Source organism: Cetorhinus maximus, unplaced genomic scaffold, assembly GCF_964194155.1.
Source record: "Cetorhinus maximus unplaced genomic scaffold, sCetMax3.hap1.1 HAP1_SCAFFOLD_649, whole genome shotgun sequence".
NCBI classification, from domain to species: Eukaryota; Metazoa; Chordata; class Chondrichthyes; order Lamniformes; family Cetorhinidae; genus Cetorhinus; species Cetorhinus maximus.
The window spans coordinates 64896-86212 of NW_027596591.1; the positions used below are offsets into that span (position 1 = coordinate 64896).

Consider the following 21317-nt stretch of genomic DNA (forward strand, 5'->3'; position numbering starts at 1 on the left):
CTCATTTCAGTGGTAAGGAGACTGAGGGGGATGCGTGCTTGAGGTGGGAGTGTGAGTTGATGAGAGGGCTTTACTCGCCTGACAGGGGGCTCGATCAGGTTGGTGCAGAGAAGATGTTGGCACGTGTGGGCGAGGCCAGAACGAGTGGGCCATCGACATGAGGCTGTCGCCCACATTCGAACCACAGGTTTTGTTAGGATTTATTCCACAGAGTATAACATTCAGCAGCTCCCTGAGTTCACAGCTCCCTCTGCTAGATCAGGGTGTGTGTTTGTGTGTAGGAGGAGTGCTCAGACATTTGATCCAGGAAGTGCTGAGCTGGTCCAAGGCAGGGAGGAGTGCATTGGAGGGAAAGCAGGAATAAATTTCACCCTTTCCCACTCTCTCTATCTAAACTTCAAGAGTCTTTCGTTTTCTCCTCCAGGATTCCCGGACCCCTGGCCTCGATCTCCGACTCAGACCTGACCAGACGCTGTTAAATACAATTCGTTTCCCCCTGTCTGTTCACACACAGGATCCGCCTGTTGCATTAGCAAAAGTGAGTACTTCTGAATTCGCTTTCACTTTCACAGCAAAACCTCTCTGACAGAGAGAGAGGGGACTGAGAGACACCAGTCAGTGTACAGATATCTCCCTGAGAGAGAGAGGGGACTGAGAGACACCAGTCAGTGTACAGATATCTCCCTGAGAGAGAGGGGACTGAGAGACACCAGTCAGTGTGCAGGTAGCTCCCTTAGAGACAGGGACTGAGAGACACCAGGCAGTGTACAGGTATCTCCCTGAGAGAGAGGGGACTGAGAGACACTAGTCAGTGTACAGATATCTCCCTGAGAGAGAGAGGGGACTTAGAGACATAAGTCAGTGTACAGTTATCTCCCTGAGAGAGAGAGGACTGAGAGAAACCAGTCAGTGTACAGATATCTCCCTGAGAGAGAGAGGGGACTGACAGACACCAGTGAGTGTACAGATATCTCCCTGAGAGAGAGAGGGGACTGAGAGACACCAGTCAGTGTACAGATATGACCCTGAGAGAGAGGGGACTGAGAGACACCAGTCAGTGTACAGATACCTCCCTGAGAGAGAGAGGGACTGAGAGACACCAGTCAGTGTACAGATATCTCCATGAGAGAGAGAGACTGAGATACACCAGTCAGTGTACAGATATCTCCCTGAGAGAGAGAGGGACTGAGAGACACCAGTCAGTGTACAGATATCTCCCTGAGAGAGAGAGACTGAGATACACCAGTCAGTGTACAGATATCCCCCTGAGAGAGAGAGGGACTGAGAGAAACCAGTCAGTGTACAGATATCTCCCTGAGAGAGAGAGGGGACTGAGAGACACCAGACAGTGTACAGATATCTCCCTGAGAGAGAGGGGACTGAGAGACACCAGTCAGTGTACAGATACCTCCCTGAGAGAGAGAGGGAGTCTGAGAGACACCAGTCAGTGCTCAGATATCTCCCTGAAAGTGAGAGGGGACTGAGAGACACCAGTCAGTGTACAGATATCTCCCTGAGAGAGAGAGAGGGGACTGAGAGACACCAGTGAGTGTACAGATATCTCCCTGAGAGAGAGAGGGGACAGAGAGACACCAGTCAGTGTACAGATATCTCCCTGAGAGAGAGGGGACTGAGAGACACCAGTCAGTGTACAGATATCTCCCTGAGAGAGAGGGGACTGAGAGACACCAGTCAGTGTACAGATATGACCCTGAGAGAGAGGGGAGTGAGAGACACCCGTCAGTGCACAGATAACTCCCTGAGAGAGAGAGGGGACTGAGAGACACCAGTCAGTGTACAGATATCTCCCTGAGAGAGAGAGGGACTGAGAGACACCCGTCAGTGCACAGATAACTCCCTGAGAGAGAGAGGGTCTGAGAGACACCAGTCAGTGTACAGATATCTCCCTGAGATAGAGAGACTGAGAGACACCAGTCAGTGTTCAGATATCTCCCTGAGAGAGAGAGGGGACTGAGAGACACCAGTCAGTGTACAGATATCTCCCTGAGAGAGAGAGGGGACTGAGAGACACCAGTCAGTGTACAGATATCTCCCTGAGAGAGCGGGGAATGAGAGACACCAGTCAGTGTACAGATATCTCCCTGAGAGAGACAGGGGACTGAGAGACACCAGTCAGTGTACAGATATCTCCCTGAGAGAGAGAGGGGACTGAGAGACACCAGTCAGTGTACAGGTAACTCCCTGAGAGAGAGAGGGGACAGAGAGACACCAGTCAGTGTACAGATATCTCCCTGAGAGAGAGGGGACTGAGAGACACCAGTCAGTGTACAGATATCTCCCTGAGAGAGCGGGGAATGAGAGACACCAGTCAGTGTACAGATATCTCCCTGAGAGAGAGGGGACTGAGAGACACCAGTCAGTGTACAGATATCACCCTGAGACAGAGAGGGGACTGAGAGACACCAGTCAGTGTACAGATATCTCCCTGAGAGAGAGAGACTGAGAGACACCAGTCAGTGTTCAGATATCTCCCTGAGAGAGAGGGGACTGAGAGACACCAGTCAGTGTACAGATATCTCCCTGAGAGAGAGAGACTGAGAGACACCAGTCAGTGTACAGATATCTCCCTAAGAGCGAGGGGACTGGGAGACACCAGTCAGTGCTCAGATATCTCCCTGAATGTGAGAGGGGACTGAGAGACACCAATCAGTGTACAGATAACTCCCTGAGACAGAGAGGGGACTGAGAGACACCAGTCCGTGTACAGATATCTCCCTGAGAGAGTGAGGGGACTGAGAGACACCAGTCAGTGTACAGATATCTCCCTGAGAGAGAGAGGGGACTGAGAGACACCAGTGAGTGCACAGATAACTCCCTGAGAGAGAGAGGGGACTGAGAGACACCAGTCAATGTACAGATATCACCCTGAGAGAGAGAGGGAGACTGAGAGACACCAGTCAGTGTACAGATAACTCCCTGAGAGAGAGAGAGACTGAGGGACACCAATCAGTGTACAGATATCTCCCTGAGAGAGAGAGGGACTGAGAGACACCAGTCAATGTACAGATATCTCCCTGAGAGAGAGAGGGGACTGACAGAAACCAGTCAGTGTACAGATATCTCCCTGAGAGAGAGAGACTGAGAGACACCAGTCAGTGTTCAGATATCTCCCTGAGAGAGAGAGGGAGACTGAGAGACACCAGTCAGTGTACAGATAACTCCCTGAGAGAGAGAGGGAGACTGAGAGACACCAGTCAGTGTACAGATATCTCCCTGAGAGAGAGAGGGGACTGAGAGACACCAGTCAGTGTACAGATATCTCCCAGAGAGAGAGAGGGGACTGAGAGACACCATTCAGTGTACAGATATATCCCTGAGAGAGAGAGACTGAGAGACACCAGTCAGTGCACAGATATCTCCCTGAGAGAGAGAGAGGACTGAGAGACACCAGTCAGTGTACGGATAACTCCCTCAGAGAGACAGAGGACTGAGAGACACCAGTCAATTTACAGATATCTACCTGAGAGAGAGGGACTGAGAGACACCAGTCAGTGTACAGATATCTCCCTGAGAGAGAGGGGACTGAGAGACACCAGTCAGTGTACAGATATCACCCTGAGAGAGAGAGGGGACGGACAGACACCAGTCAGTGTAGAGATATCTCCCTGAGAGAGATGCGACTGAGAGACACCAGTCAGTGTACAGGTATCTCCCTGAGAGAGAGGGGACTGAGAGACACCAGTCAGTGCTGAGATATCTCCCTGAGAGAGAGAGGGAGACTGAGAGACACCAGTCAGTTCTCAGATATCTCCCTGAATGTGAGAGGGGACTGAGAGACACCAGTCAGTGTACAGATAACTTCCTGAGACAGAGAGGGGACTGAGAGTCACCAGTCAGTGTACAGATATCTCCCTGAGAGAGAGAGGGGACTGAGAGACACCAGTGAGTGCACAGATAACTCCCTGAGAGAGACAGGGGACTGAGAGACACCAGTCAGTGTACAGATATCTCCCTGAGAGAGAGGAGACTGAGAGACACCAGTCTGTGTACAGATAACTCCCTGAGAGAGAGGGGACTGAGAGAAACCAGTCAGTGCACAGAAATCTACCTGAGAGAATGAGGGGACTGAGAGACACCAGTCAGTGTACAGATATCTCCCTGAGAGAGAGAGGGGACTGAGAGACACCAGTCAGTGTACAGATATCTCCCTGAGAGAGAGAGGGGACTGAGAGACACCAGTCAGTGTACAGATATCTCCCTGAGATGGAGGGGACTGAGAGACACCAGTCAGTGTACAGATATCTCACTGAGAGAGGGAGGGGACTGAGAGACACCAGTCAGTGTACAGATATCTCACTGAGAGAGGGAGGGGACTGAGAGACACCAGTCAGTGTACAGATATCTCCCTTAGAAGCAGGGACTGAGAGACACCAGGCAGTGTACAGGTATCTCCCTGAGAGAGAGGGGACTGAGAGACACTAGTCAGTGTACAGATATCTCCCTGAGAGAGAGAGGGGACTGACAGAAACCAGTCAGTGTACAGATATCACCCTGAGAGAGAGAGACTGAGAGACACAAGTCAGTGTTCAGATATCTCCCTGAGAGAGAGAGGGAGACTGAGAGACACCAGTCAGTGTACAGATAACTCCCTGAGAGAGAGAGGGAGACTGAGAGACACCAGTCAGTGTACAGATATCTCCCTGAGAGAGAGAGGGGACTGAGAGACACCATTCAGTGTACAGATATATCCCTGAGAGAGAGAGACTGAGAGACACCAGTCAGTGCACTGATATCTCCCTGAGAGAGAGAGAGGACTGAGAGACACCAGTCAGTGTACGGATAACTCCCTCAGAGAGACAGAGGACTGAGAGACACCAGTCAATTTACAGATATCTACCTGAGAGAGAGGGACTGAGAGACACCAGTCAGTGTACAGATATCTCCCTGAGAGAGAGGGGACTGAGAGACACCAGTCAGTGTACAGATATCACCCTGAGAGAGAGAGGGGACGGACAGACACCAGTCAGTGTAGAGATATCTCCCTGAGAGAGATGGGACTGAGAGACACCAGTCAGTGCTGAGATATCTCCCTGAGAGAGAGAGGGAGACTGAGAGACACCAGTTAGTGCTCAGATATCTCCCTGAATGTGAGAGGGGACTGAGAGACACCAGTCAGTGTACAGATAACTCCCTGAGACAGAGAGGGGACTGAGAGACACCAGTCAGTGTACAGATATCTCCCTGAGAGAGAGAGGGGACTGAGAGACACCAGTGAGTGCACAGATAACTCCCTGAGAGAGACAGGGGACTGAGAGACACCAGTCAGTGCACAGATATCTCCCTGAGAGAGAGGAGACTGAGAGACACCAGTCTGTGTACAGATAACTCCCTGAGAGAGAGGGGACTGAGAGAAACCAGTCAGTGCACAGAAATCTACCTGAGAGAATGAGGGGACTGAGAGACACCCGTCAGTGTACAGATATCTCCCTGAGAGAGAGAGGGGACTGAGAGACACCAGTCAGTGTACAGATATCTCCCTGAGAGAGAGAGGGGACTGAGAGACACCAGTCAGTGTACAGATATCTCCCTGAGAGAGAGAGAGGACTGAGACACACCAGTCAGTGTACAGATATCTCCCTGAGAGAGAGAGGGACTGAGAGACACCAGTCAGTGTACAGATATCTCCCTGAGAGGGAGAGGACTGAGAGACACCAGTCAGTGCACAGATATCTCCCTGAGAGAGAGAAACTGAGGGAAACCAGTCAGTGTACAGATATCTCCCTGAGAGAGAAGTGAATGAGAGACACCAGTCAGTGTACAGATTACACCCTGAGTGAGAGAGGGGACTGAACGACACCAGTCAGTGTACAGATATCTCTCTGAGAGAGAGAGGGGACTGAGAGACAACAGTCAGTCTACAGATATCTCCCTGAGAGAGAGAGGGGACTGAGAGACACCAGTCAATGTACAGATATCACCCTGAGAGAGAGAGGGACTGAGAGACATCAGTCAATGTACAGATATCACCCTGAGAGAGAGAGGGAGACTGAGAGACACCAGTCAGTGTACAGATAACTCCCTGAGAGAGAGAGACTGAGGGACACCAGTCAGTGTACAGATATCTCCCTGAGAGAGAGAGGGACTGAGAGACACCAGTCAGTGTACAGATATCTCCCTGAGAGAGAGAGGGGACTGACAGAAACCAGTCAGTGTACAGATATCTCCCTGAGAGAGAGAGGGGACTGAGAGTCACCAGTCAGTGTACAGATATCTCCCTGAGAGAGAGAGGGGACTGACAGAAACCAGTCAGTGTACAGATAACTCCCTGAGAGAGAGAGACTGAGAGACACCAGTCAGTGTTCAGATATCTCCCTGAGAGAGAGAGGGAGACTGAGAGACACCAGTCAGTGTACAGATAACTCCCTGAGAGAGAGAGGGAGACTGAGAGACACCAGTCAGTGTACAGATGTCTCCCTGAGAGAGAGAGGGGATTGAGAGACACCAATCAGTGTACAGATATCTCCCTGAGAGAGAGAGGGGACTGAGAGACACCATTCAGTGTACAGGTATATCCCTGAGAGAGAGAGACTGAGAGACACCAGTCAGTGCACAGATATCTCCCTCAGAGAGACAGAGGACTGAGAGACACCAGTCAATGTACAGATATCTACCTGAGAGAGAGGGACTGAGAGACACCAGTCAGTGCACAGATATCACCCTGAGAGAGACAGGGGACGGACAGACACCAGTCAGTGTACAGATATCTCCCTGAGAGAGATGGGACTGAGAGACACCAGTAAGTTTACAGATATCTCCCTGAGAGAGAGAGGGTACTGAGAGACACCAGTCAGTGCTGAGATATCTCCCTGAGAGAGAGAGGGAGACTGAGAGACACCAGTCAGTGCTCAGATATCTCCCTGAATGTGAGAGGGGACTGAGAGACACCAGTCAGTGTACAGATAACTCCCTGAGACAGAGAGGGGACTGAGAGACACCAGTCAGTGTACAGATATCTCCCTGAGAGAGAGAGGGGACTGAGTGACACCAGTGAGTGCACAGATACCTCCCTGAGAGAGAGAGGGGACAGAGAGACACCAGTCAGTGTACAGATATCTCCCTGAGAGAGAGGAGACTGAGAGACACCAGTCTGTGTACAGATAACTCCCTGAGAGAGAGGGGACTGAGAGAAACCAGTCAGTGCACAGATATCTCCCTGAGAGAATGAGGGGACTGAGAGACACCAGTCAGTGTACAGATAACTCCCTGAGAGAGAGAGGGGACTGAGAGACACCAGTCAGTGTACAGATATCTCCCTGAGAGAGAGAGGGGACTGAGAGAAACCAGTCAGTGTACAGATATCACCCTGAGAGACAGAGGGGACTGAGAGACACCAGTCAGTGCACAGATAACTCCCTGAGAGAGAGAGACTGAGAGACACCAGTCAGTGTACAGATATCTCCCTCAGGTAGAGAGGGGACTGAGAGACACCAGTAAGTGAGCAGATATCTCCCTGAGAGAGTGAGGGGACTGAGAGACACCAGTCAGTGTACAGATATCTCCCTGAGAGAGAGAGGAGACTGAGAGACACCAGTCAATGTACAGATATCTCCCTGAGAGAGAGAGGTGACTGAGAGACACCAGTCAGTGCACAGATATCTCCCTGAGAGAGAGGGGGGAATGAGAGACACCAGTCAGTGTACAGATATCTCCCTGAGAGAGAGAGGGGACTGAGACACACCAGTCAGTGTACAGATATCTCCCTGAGAGAGAGAGTGGACTGAGACACACCAGTCAGTGTACAGATATCTCCATGAGAGAGAGAGGGACTGAGAGACACCAGTCAGTGTACAGATATCTCCCTGAGAGAGAGAGGACTGAGAGACACCAGTCAGTGTACAGATATCTCCCTGAGAGAGAGAAACTGAGGGAAACCAGTCAGTGCACAGATAACTCCCTGAGAGAGAGAGGGGACTGAGAGAAACCAGTCAGTGTACAGATAACTGCCTGAGAGAGAGAGAGGACTGAGAGACACCAGTCAGTGTACAGATATCTCCCTGAGAGAGAGAGGGACTGAGAGACACCAGTCAGTGTACAGATATCTCCCTGAGAGAGAGAGGACTGAGAGACACCAGTCAGTGTACAGATATCTCCCTGAGAGAGAGAAACTGAGGGAAACCAGTCAGTGCACAGATAACTCCCTGAGAGAGAGAGGGGACTGAGAGAAACCAGTCAGTGTACAGATAACTGCCTGAGAGAGTGAGGGGACTGAGAGACACCAGTCAGTGTACAGATATCTCCCTGAGAGAGAGATAGGGGTCTGTGAGACACCAGTCAGTGTACAGATATTTCCCTGAGAGAGAGAGAGGACTGAGAGACACCAGTCAGTGTACAGATAACTCCCTGAGAGAGAGAGAGGCCTGAGAGACACCAGTCAGTGTACAGATATCTCCCTGAGAGAGAGAGGGACTGAGAGACACCAGTCAGTGTACAGATAACTCCCTGAGAGAGAGAGGGGACTGAGAGACACCAGTCAATTTACAGATATCTCCCTGAGAGAGAGGGGACTGAGAGACACCAGTCAGTGTACAGATATCTCCCTGAGAGAGAGGGGACTGAGAGACACCAGTCAGTGTACAGATATCACCCTGAGAGAGAGAGGGGACTGAGAGACACCAGTCAGTGTACAGATATCACCCTGAGAGAGAGAGACTGAGAGACACCAGTCATGTACAGATATCTCCCTGAAAGAGAGAGGGAGAACGAGAGACACCAGTCAGTGCTCAGATATCTCCCTGAATGTGAGAGGGGACTGAGAGACACCAGTCAGTGTACAGATATCTCCCTGAGAGAGAGAGTGGACTGAGAGACACCAGTGTGTGCACAGATAACTCCCTGAGAGAGAGAGGGGACTGAGAGACACCAGTTAGTGTACAGATATCTCCCTGAGAGAGAGGGGACTGAGAGACACCAGTCACGGTGCAGATATCTCCCTGAGAGAGAGGGGACTGAGAGACACCAGTCAGTGTACAGATATCTCCCTGAGAGAGAGGGGACTGATAGAAACCAGTCAGTGTACAGATATCTCCATGAGAGAGTGAGGGGACTGAGAGACACCAGTCAGTGTACAGATATCTCCCTGAGAGAGACAGGGGACTGAGAGAAACCAGTCAGTGTACAGATATCTCCCTGAGAGGGAGAGGGCTGAGAGACAACAGTCAGTGTACAGATAACTCCCTTAGAGACAGAGGGGACTGAACAACACCAGTCAGTGTACAGATATCTCCCTGAGAGAGAGGGACTGAGAGACACCAGTCAGTGTACAGATAACTCCCTGAGAGACAGAGCGGACTGAACGACACCAGTCAGTGTACAGATATCTCCCTGAGAGAGATGGGACTGAGTGACACCAGTCAATGTACAGATATCACAGTGAGATAGAGAGTGATACTGAGAGACACCAGTCAATGTACAGATATCTCCCTGAGAGTGAGGAATGAGAGACACCAGTCAGTGTATAGATATCTCCCTGAGAGAGATAGGGAGACTGCGAGACACCAGTCAGTGTACAGGTATCTCCCTGAGAGAGAGGGGATTGAGAGACACCAGTCATGTACAGATATCTCCCGGAGAGAGAGAGTGATACTGAGAGACACCAGTCAATGTACAGATATCTCCCTGAGAGAGAGAGGGGACTGAGAAACACCAGTCAGTGTACAGATATCTCCCTGAGAGAGAGAGGGAGACAGAGAGACACCAGTCAGTGTACAGATATCTCCCTGAGAGAGAGGGGACTGAAAGACACCAGTCAGTGTACAGATATCTCCCTGAGAGAGAGGGGACTGAGAGACACCAGTCAGTGTACAGATATCTCCCTGAGAGAGAGAGGGGACTGATAGACACCAGTCAGTGTACTGATAACTCCCTGAGACAGAGAGGGGACTGAGAGACACCAGTCAGTGTACAGTTATCTCCCTGAGAGAGAGAGGGGACTGAGAGACACCAGTCAGTGTACAGATATCTCCCTGAGAGAGAGAGGGGACTGAGAGACACCAGTCAGTGTACAGATATCTCCCTGAGAGAGAGAGAGGACTGAGACACACCAGTCAGTGTACAGATATCTCCCTGAGAGGGAGAGGACTGAGAGACACCAGTCAGTGCACAGATATCTCCCTGAGAGAGAGAAACTGAGGGAAACCAGTCAGTGTACAGATATCTCCCTGAGAGAGAAGTGAATGAGAGACACCAGTCAGTGTACAGATTACACCCTGAGTGAGAGAGGGGACTGAACGACACCAGTCAGTGTACAGATATCTCTCTGAGAGAGAGAGGGGACTGAGAGACAACAGTCAGTCTACAGATATCTCCCTGAGAGAGAGAGGGGACTGAGAGACACCAGTCAATGTACAGATATCACCCTGAGAGAGAGAGGGACTGAGAGACACCAGTCAATGTACAGATATCACCCTGAGAGAGAGAGGGAGACTGAGAGACACCAGTCAGTGTACAGATAACTCCCTGAGAGAGAGAGACTGAGGGACACCAGTCAGTGTACAGATATCTCCCTGAGAGAGAGAGGGACTGAGAGACACCAGTCAGTGTACAGATATCTCCCTGAGAGAGAGAGGGGACTGACAGAAACCAGTCAGTGTACAGATATCTCCCTGAGAGAGAGAGGGGACTGAGAGTCACCAGTCAGTGTACAGATATCTCCCTGAGAGAGAGAGGGGACTGACAGAAACCAGTCAGTGTACAGATAACTCCCTGAGAGAGAGAGACTGAGAGACACCAGTCAGTGTTCAGATATCTCCCTGAGAGAGAGAGGGAGACTGAGAGACACCAGTCAGTGTACAGATAACTCCCTGAGAGAGAGAGGGAGACTGAGAGACACCAGTCAGTGTACAGATGTCTCCCTGAGAGAGAGAGGGGATTGAGAGACACCAATCAGTGTACAGATATCTCCCTGAGAGAGAGAGGGGACTGAGAGACACCATTCAGTGTACAGGTATATCCCTGAGAGAGAGAGACTGAGAGACACCAGTCAGTGCACAGATATCTCCCTCAGAGAGACAGAGGACTGAGAGACACCAGTCAATGTACAGATATCTACCTGAGAGAGAGGGACTGAGAGACACCAGTCAGTGCACAGATATCACCCTGAGAGAGAGAGGGGACGGACAGACACCAGTCAGTGTACAGATATCTCCCTGAGAGAGATGGGACTGAGAGACACCAGTAAGTTTACAGATATCTCCCTGAGAGAGAGAGGGTACTGAGAGACACCAGTCAGTGCTGAGATATCTCCCTGAGAGAGAGAGGGAGACTGAGAGACACCAGTCAGTGCTCAGATATCTCCCTGAATGTGAGAGGGGACTGAGAGACACCAGTCAGTGTACAGATATCTCCCTGAGAGAGAGGAGACTGAGAGACACCAGTCTGTGTACAGATAACTCCCTGAGAGAGAGGGGACTGAGAGAAACCAGTCAGTGCACAGAAATCTACCTGAGAGAATGAGGGGACTGAGAGACACCAGTCAGTGTACAGATATCTCCCTGAGAGAGAGAGGGGACTGAGAGACACCAGTCAGTGTACAGATATCTCCCTGAGAGAGAGAGGGGACTGAGAGACACCAGTCAGTGTACAGATATCTCCCTGAGATGGAGGGGACTGAGAGACACCAGTCAGTGTACAGATATCTCAATGAGAGAGGGAGGGGACTGAGAGACACCAGTCAGTGTACAGATATCTCACTGAGAGAGGGAGGGGACTGAGAGACACCAGTCAGTGTACAGATATCTCCCTTAGAAGCAGGGACTGAGAGACACCAGGCAGTGTACAGGTATCTCCCTGAGAGAGAGGGGACTGAGAGACACTAGTCAGTGTACAGATATCTCCCTGAGAGAGAGAGGGGACTGACAGAAACCAGTCAGTGTACAGATATCACCCTGAGAGAGAGAGACTGAGAGACACCAGTCAGTGTTCAGATATCTCCCTGAGAGAGAGAGGGAGACTGAGAGACACCAGTCAGTGTACAGATAACTCCCTGAGAGAGAGAGGGAGACTGAGAGACACCAGTCAGTGTACAGATATCTCCCTGAGAGAGAGAGGGGACTGAGAGACACCAGTCAGTGTACAGATATCTCCCTGAGAGAGAGAGGGGACTGAGAGACACCATTCAGTGTACAGATATATCCCTGAGAGAGAGAGACTGAGAGACACCAGTCAGTGCACAGATATCTCCCTGAGAGAGAGAGAGGACTGAGAGACACCAGTCAGTGTACGGATAACTCCCTCAGAGAGACAGAGGACTGAGAGACACCAGTCAATTTACAGATATCTACCTGAGAGAGAGGGACTGAAAGACACCAGTCAGTGTACAGATATCTCCCTGAGAGAGAGGGGACTGAGAGACACCAGTCAGTGTACAGATATCACCCTGAGAGAGAGAGGGGACGGACAGACACCAGTCAGTGTAGAGATATCTCCCTGAGAGAGATGGGACTGAGAGACACCAGTCAGTGCTGAGATATCTCCCTGAGAGAGAGAGGGAGACTGAGAGACACCAGTTAGCGCTCAGATATCTCCCTGAATGTGAGAGGGGACTGAGAGACACCAGTCAGTGTACAGATAACTCCCTGAGACAGAGAGGGGACTGAGAGACACCAGTCAGTGTACAGATATCTCCCTGAGAGAGAGAGGGGACTGAGAGACACCAGTGAGTGCACAGATAACTCCCTGAGAGAGACAGGGGACTGAGAGACACCAGTCAGTGCACAGATATCTCCCTGAGAGAGAGGAGACTGAGAGACACCAGTCTGTGTACAGATAACTCCCAGAGAGAGAGGGGACTGAGAGAAACCAGTCAGTGCACAGAAATCTACCTGAGAGAATGAGGGGACTGAGAGACACCCGTCAGTGTACAGATATCTCCCTGAGAGAGAGAGGGGACTGAGAGACACCAGTCAGTGTACAGATATCTCCCTGAGAGAGAGAGGGGACTGAGAGACACCAGTCAGTGTACAGATATCTCCCTGAGAGAGAGAGAGGACTGAGACACACCAGTCAGTGTACAGATATCTCCCTGAGAGAGAGAGGGACTGAGAGACACCAGTCAGTGTACAGATATCTCCCTGAGAGGGAGAGGACTGAGAGACACCAGTCAGTGCACAGATATCTCCCTGAGAGAGAGAAACTGAGGTAAACCAGTCAGTGTACAGATATCTCCCTGAGAGAGAAGTGAATGAGAGACACCAGTCAGTGTACAGATTACACCCTGAGTGAGAGAGGGGACTGAACGACACCAGTCAGTGTACAGATATCTCTCTGAGAGAGAGAGGGGACTGAGAGACAACAGTCAGTCTACAGATATCTCCCTGAGAGAGAGAGGGGACTGAGAGACACCAGTCAATGTACAGATATCACCCTGAGAGAGAGAGGGACTGAGAGACACCAGTCAATGTACAGATATCACCCTGAGAGAGAGAGGGAGACTGAGAGACACCAGTCAGTGTACAGATAACTCCCTGAGAGAGAGAGACTGAGGGACACCAGTCAGTGTACAAATATCTCCCTGAGAGAGAGAGGGACTGAGAGACACCAGTCAGTGTACAGATATCTCCCTGAGAGAGAGAGGGGACTGACAGAAACCAGTCAGTGTACAGATATCTCCCTGAGAGAGAGAGGGGACTGAGAGTCACCAGTCAGTGTACAGATATCTCCCTGAGAGAGAGAGGGGACTGACAGAAACCAGTCAGTGTACAGATAACTCCCTGAGAGAGAGAGACTGAGAGACACCAGTCAGTGTTCAGATATCTCCCTGAGAGAGAGAGGGAGACTGAGAGACACCAGTCAGTGTACAGATAACTCCCTGAGAGAGAGAGGGAGACTGAGAGACACCAGTCAGTGTACAGATGTCTCCCTGAGAGAGAGAGGGATTGAGAGACACCAATCAGTGTACAGATATCTCCCTGAGAGAGAGAGGGGACTGAGAGACACCATTCAGTGTACAGATATCTCCCTGAGAGAGAGAGGGGACTGAGAGACACCAGTCAGTGTACAGATATCTCCCTGAGAGAGATGGGACTGAGAGACACCAGTCAGTGCACAGATATCTCCCTCAGAGAGACAGAGGACTGAGAGACACCAGTCAATGTACAGATATCTACCTGAGAGAGAGGGACTGAGAGACACCAGTCAGTGCACAGATATCACCCTGAGAGAGAGAGGGGACGGACAGACACCAGTCAGTGTACAGATATCTCCCTGAGAGAGATGGGACTGAGAGACACCAGTAAGTTTACAGATATCTCCCTGAGAGAGAGAGGGTACTGAGAGACACCAGTCAGTGCTGAGATATCTCCCTGAGAGAGAGAGGGAGACTGAGAGACACCAGTCAGTGCTCAGATATCTCCCTGAATGTGAGAGGGGACTGAGAGACACCAGTCAGTGTACAGATAACTCCCTGAGACAGAGAGGGGACTGAGAGACACCAGTCAGTGTACAGATATCTCCCTGAGAGAGAGAGGGGACTGAGTGACACCAGTGAGTGCACAGATACCTCCCTGAGAGAGAGAGGGGACAGAGAGACACCAGTCAGTGTACAGATATCTCCCTGAGAGAGAGGAGACTGAGAGACACCAGTCTGTGTACAGATAACTCCCTGAGAGAGAGGGGACTGAGAGAAACCAGTCAGTGCACAGATATCTCCCTGAGAGAATGAGGGGACTGAGAGACACCAGTCAGTGTACAGATAACTCCCTGAGAGAGAGAGGGGACTGAGAGACACCAGTCAGTGTACAGATATCTCCCTGAGAGAGAGAGGGGACTGAGAGAAACCAGTCAGTGTACAGATATCACCCTGAGAGACAGAGGGGACTGAGAGACACCAGTCAGTGCACAGATAACTCCCTGAGAGAGAGAGACTGAGAGACACCAGTCAGTGTACAGATATCTCCCTCAGGTAGAGAGGGGACTGAGAGACACCAGTAAGTGAGCAGATATCTCCCTGAGAGAGTGAGGGGACTGAGAGACACCAGTCAGTGTACAGATATCTCCCTGAGAGAGAGAGGGGACTGAGAGACACCAGTCAATGTACAGATATATCCCTGAGAGAGAGAGGTGACTGAGAGACACCAGTCAGTGCACAGATATCTCCCTGAGAGAGAGGGGGGAATGAGAGACACCAGTCAGTGTACAGATATCTCCCTGAGAGAGAGAGGGGACTGAGACACACCAGTCAGTGTACAGATATCTCCCTGAGAGAGAGAGTGGACTGAGACACACCAGTCAGTGTACAGATATCTCCATGAGAGAGAGAGGGACTGAGAGACACCAGTCAGTGTACAGATATCTCCCTGAGAGAGAGAGGACTGAGAGACACCAGTCAGTGTACAGATATCTCCCTGAGAGAGAGAAACTGAGGGAAACCAGTCAGTGCACAGATAACTCCCTGAGAGAGAGAGGGGACTGAGAGAAACCAGTCAGTGTACAGATAACTGCCTGAGAGAGAGAGAGGACTGAGAGACACCAGTCAGTGTACAGATATCTCCCTGAGAGAGAGAGGGACTGAGAGACACCAGTCAGTGTACAGATATCTCCCTGAGAGAGAGAGGACTGAGAGACACCAGTCAGTGTACAGATATCTCCCTGAGAGAGAGAAACTGAGGGAAACCAGTCAGTGCACAGATAACTCCCTGAGAGAGAGAGGGGACTGAGAGAAACCAGTCAGTGTACAGATAACTGCCTGAGAGAGTGAGGGGACTGAGAGACACCAGTCAGTGTACAGATATCTCCCTGAGAGAGAGATAGGGGTCTGTGAGACACCAGTCAGTGTACAGATATTTCCCTGAGAGAGAGAGAGGACTGAGAGACACCAGTCAGTGTACAGATAACTCCCTGAGAGAGAGAGAGGCCTGAGAGACACCAGTCAGTGTACAGATATCTCCCTGAGAGAGAGAGGGACTGAGAGACACCAGTCAGTGTACAGATAACTCCCTGAGAGAGAGAGGGGACTGAGAGACACCAGTCAATTTACAGATATCTCCCTGAGAGAGAGGGGACTGAGAGACACCAGTCAGTGTACAGATATCTCCCTGAGAGAGAGGGGACTGAGAGACACCAGTCAGTGTACAGATATCACCCTGAGAGAGAGAGGGGACTGAGAGACACCAGTCAGTGTACAGATATCACCCTGAGAGAGAGAGACTGAGAGACACCAGTCATGTACAGATATCTCCCTGAAAGAGAGAGGGAGAACGAGAGACACCAGTCAGTGCTCAGATATCTCCCTGAATGTGAGAGGGGACTGAGAGACACCAGTCAGTGTACAGATATCTCCCTGAGAGAGAGAGTGGACTGAGAGACACCAGTGTGTGCACAGATAACTCCCTGAGAGAGAGAGGGGACTGAGAGACACCAGTTAGTGTACAGATATCTCCCTGAGAGAGAGGGGACTGAGAGACACCAGTCACGGTGCAGATATCTCCCTGAGAGAGAGGGGACTGAGAGACACCAGTCAGTGTACAGATATCTCCCTGAGAGAGAGGGGACTGATAGAAACCAGTCAGTGTACAGATATCTCCATGAGAGAGTGAGGGGACTGAGAGACACCAGTCAGTGTACAGATATCTCCCTGAGAGAGACAGGGGACTGAGAGAAACCAGTCAGTGTACAGATATCTCCCTGAGAGGGAGAGGGCTGAGAGACAACAGTCAGTGTACAGATAACTCCCTTAGAGACAGAGGGGACTGAACAACACCAGTCAGTGTACAGATATCTCCCTGAGAGAGAGGGACTGAGAGACACCAGTCAGTGTACAGATAACTCCCTGAGAGACAGAGCGGACTGAACGACACCAGTCAGTGTACAGATATCTCCCTGAGAGAGATGGGACTGAGTGACACCAGTCAATGTACAGATATCACAGTGAGATAGAGAGTGATACTGAGAGACACCAGTCAATGTACAGATATCTCCCTGAGAGTGAGGAATGAGAGACACCAGTCAGTGTATAGATATCTCCCTGAGAGAGATAGGGAGACTGCGAGACACCAGTCAGTGTACAGGTATCTCCCTGAGAGAGAGGGGATTGAGAGACACCAGTCATGTACAGATATCTCCCGGAGAGAGAGAGTGATACTGAGAGACACCAGTCAATGTACAGATATCTCCCTGAGAGAGAGAGGGGACTGAGAAACACCAGTCAGTGTACAGATATCTCCCTGAGAGAGAGAGGGAGACAGAGAGACACCAGTCAGTGTACAGATATCTCCCTGAGAGAGAGGGGACTGAAAGACACCAGTCAGTGTACAGATATCTCCCTGAGAGAGAGGGGACTGAGAGACACCAGTCAGTGTACAGATATCTCCCTGAGAGAGAGAGGGGACTGATAGACACCAGTCAGTGTACTGATAACTCCCTGAGACAGAGAGGGGACTGAGAGACACCAGTCAGTGTACAGTTATCTCCCTGAGAGAGAGAGGGGACTGAGAGACACCAGTCAGTGTACAGATATCTCCCTGAGAGAGAGAGGGGACTGAGAGACACCAGTCAGTGTACAGATATCTCCCTGAGAGAGAGAGAGGACTGAGACACACCAGTCAGTGTACAGATATCTCCCTGAGAGAGAGAGGGACTGAGAGACACCAGTCAGTGTACAGATATCTCCCTGAGAGGGAGAGGACTGAGAGACACCAGTCAGTGCACAGATATCTCCCTGAGAGAGAGAAACTGAGGGAAACCAGTCAGTGTACAGATATCTCCCTGAGAGAGAAGTGAATGAGAGACACCAGTCAGTGTACAGATTACACCCTGAGTGAGAGAGGGGACTGAACGACACCAGTCAGTGTACAGATATCTCTCTGAGAGAGAGAGGGGACTGAGAGACAACAGTCAGTCTACAGATATCTCCCTGAGAGAGAGAGGGGACTGAGAGACACCAGTCAATGTACAGATATCACCCTGAGAGAGAGAGGGACTGAGAGACACCAGTCAATGTACAGATATCACCCTGAGAGAGAGAGGGAGACTGAGAGACACCAGTCAGTGTACAGATAACTCCCTGAGAGAGAGAGACTGAGGGACACCAGTCAGTGTACAGATATCTCCCTGAGAGAGAGAGGGACTGAGAGACACCAGTCAGTGTACAGATATCTCCCTGAGAGAGAGAGGGGACTGACAGAAACCAGTCAGTGTACAGATATCTCCCTGAGAGAGAGAGGGGACTGAGAGTCACCAGTCAGTGTACAGATATCTCCCTGAGAGAGAGAGGGGACTGACAGAAACCAGTCAGTGTACAGATAACTCCCTGAGAGAGAGAGACTGAGAGACACCAGTCAGTGTTCAGATATCTCCCTGAGAGAGAGAGGGAGACTGAGAGACACCAGTCAGTGTACAGATAACTCCCTGAGAGAGAGAGGGAGACTGAGAGACACCAGTCAGTGTACAGATGTCTCCCTGAGAGAGAGAGGGGATTGAGAGACACCAATCAGTGTACAGATATCTCCCTGAGAGAGAGAGGGGACTGAGAGACACCATTCAGTGTACAGGTATATCCCTGAGAGAGAGAGACTGAGAGACACCAGTCAGTGCACAGATATCTCCCTCAGAGAGACAGAGGACTGAGAGACACCAGTCAATGTACAGATATCTACCTGAGAGAGAGGGACTGAGAGACACCAGTCAGTGCACAGATATCACCCTGAGAGAGAGAGGGGACGGACAGACACCAGTCAGTGTACAGATATCTCCCTGAGAGAGATGGGACTGAGAGACACCAGTAAGTTTACAGATATCTCCCTGAGAGAGAGAGGGTACTGAGAGACACCAGTCAGTGCTGAGATATCTCCCTGAGAGAGAGAGGGAGACTGAGAGACACCAGTCAGTGCTCAGATATCTCCCTGAATGTGAGAGGGGACTGAGAGACACCAGTCAGTGTACAGATAACTCCCTGAGACAGAGAGGGGACTGAGAGACACCAGTCAGTGTACAGATATCTCCCTGAGAGAGAGAGGGGACTGAGTGACACCAGTGAGTGCACAGATACCTCCCTGAGAGAGAGAGGGGACAGAGAGACACCAGTCAGTGTACAGATATCTCCCTGAGAGAGAGGAGACTGAGAGACACCAGTCTGTGTACAGATAACTCCCTGAGAGAGAGGGGACTGAGAGAAACCAGTCAGTGCACAGATATCTCCCTGAGAGAATGAGGGGACTGAGAGACACCAGTCAGTGTACAGATAACTCCCTGAGAGAGAGAGGGGACTGAGAGACACCAGTCAGTGTACAGATATCTCCCTGAGAGAGAGAGGGGACTGAGAGAAACCAGTCAGTGTACAGATATCACCCTGAGAGACAGAGGGGACTGAGAGACACCAGTCAGTGCACAGATAACTCCCTGAGAGAGAGAGACTGAGAGACACCAGTCAGTGTACAGATATCTCCCTCAGGTAGAGAGGGGACTGAGAGACACCAGTAAGTGAGCAGATATCTCCCTGAGAGAGTGAGGGGACTGAGAGACACCAGTCAGTGTACAGATATCTCCCTGAGAGAGAGAGGGGACTGAGAGACACCAGTCAATGTACAGATATCTCCCTGAGAGAGAGAGGTGACTGAGAGACACCAGTCAGTGCACAGATATCTCCCTGAGAGAGAGGGGGGACTGAGAGACACCAGTCAGTGTACAGATATCTCCCTGAGAGAGAGAGGGGACTGAGACACACCAGTCAGTGTACAGATATCTCCCTGAGAGAGAGAGTGGACTGAGACACACCAGTCAGTGTACAGATATCTCCCTGAGAGAGAGAGGGACTGAGAGACACCAGTCAGTGTACAGATATCTCCCTGAGAGAGAGAGGACTGAGAGACACCAGTCAGTGTACAGATATCTCCCTGAGAGAGAGAAACTGAGGGAAACCAGTCAGTGCACAGATAACTCCCTGAGAGAGAGAGGGGACTGAGAGAAACCAGTCAGTGTACAGATAACTGCCTGAGAGAGAGAGAGGACTGAGAGACACCAGTCAGTGTACAGATATCTCCCTGAGAGAGAGAGGGACTGAGAGACACCAGTCAGTGTACAGATATCTCCCTGAGAGAGAGAGGACTGAGAGACACCAGTCAGTGTACAGATATCTCCCTGAGAGAGAGAAACTGAGGGAAACCAGTCAGTGCACAGATAACTCCCTGAGAGAGAGAGGGGACTGAGAGAAACCAGTCAGTGTACAGATAACTGCCTGAGAGAGGGAGGGGACTGAGAGACACCAGTCAGTGTACAGATATCTCCCTGAGAGAGAGATAGGGGTCTGTGAGACACCAGTCAGTGTACAGATATTTCCCTGAGAGAGAGAGAGGACTGAGAGACACCAGTCAGTGTACAGATAACTCCCTGAGAGAGAGAGAGGCCTGAGAGACACCAGTCAGTGTACAGATATCTCCCTGAGAGAGAGAGGGACTGAGAGACACCAGTCAGTGTACAGATAACTCCCTGAGAGAGAGAGGGGACTGAGAGACACCAGTCAATTTACAGATATCTCCCTGAGAGAGAGGGGACTGAGAGACACCAGTCAGTGTACAGATATCTCCCTGAGAGAGAGGGGACTGAGAGACACCAGTCAGTGTACAGATATCACCCTGAGAGAGAGAGGGGACTGAGAGACACCAGTCAGTGTACAGATATCACCCTGAGAGAGAGAGACTGAGAGACACCAGTCATGTACAGATATCTCCCTGAAAGAGAGAGGGAGAACGAGAGACACCAGTCAGTGTACAGATATCTCCCTGAGAGAGAGAGTGGACTGAGAGACACCAGTGTGTGCACAGATAACTCCCTGAGAGAGAGAGGGGACTGAGAGACACCAGTTAGTGTACAGATATCTCCCTGAGAGAGAGGGGACTGAGAGACACCAGTCACGGTGCACATATCTCCCTGAGAGAGAGGGGACTGAGAGACACCAGTCAGTGTACAGATATCTCCCTGAGAGAGAGGGGACTGATAGAAACCAGTCAGTGTACAGATATCTCCATGAGAGAGTGAGGGGACTGAGAGACACCAGTTAGTGTACAGATATCTCCCTGAGAGAGACAGGGGACTGAGAGAAACCAGTCAGTGTACAGATATCTCCCTGAGAGGGAGAGGGCTGAGAGACAACAGTCAGTGTACAGATAACTCCCTTAGAGACAGAGGGGACTGAACAACACCAGTCAGTGTACAGATATCTCCCTGAGAGAGAGGGACTGAGAGACACCAGTCAGTGTACAGATAACTCCCTGAGAGACAGAGCGGACTGAACGACACCAGTCAGTGTACAGATATCTCCCTGAGAGAGATGGGACTGAGTGACACCAGTCAATGTACAGATATCACAG

The 21317-nt window shown here is 50.7% G+C and overlaps 1 long non-coding RNA gene across 2 annotated transcripts in view; it reads right to left on the minus strand.

Moving 5' to 3' along the window:
• Window positions 1–16937: 16937 nt before the first annotated feature.
• LOC144674383 (uncharacterized) overlaps window positions 16938–21317 on the minus strand; it is a 45368-nt gene continuing 40988 nt past the window's right edge. For both annotated transcript variants that reach the window (XR_013574526.1, XR_013574527.1), the window contains exon 3: window positions 16938–16996. This is a non-coding gene — a long non-coding RNA (uncharacterized LOC144674383). The remainder of the gene's footprint in view (window positions 16997–21317) is intronic.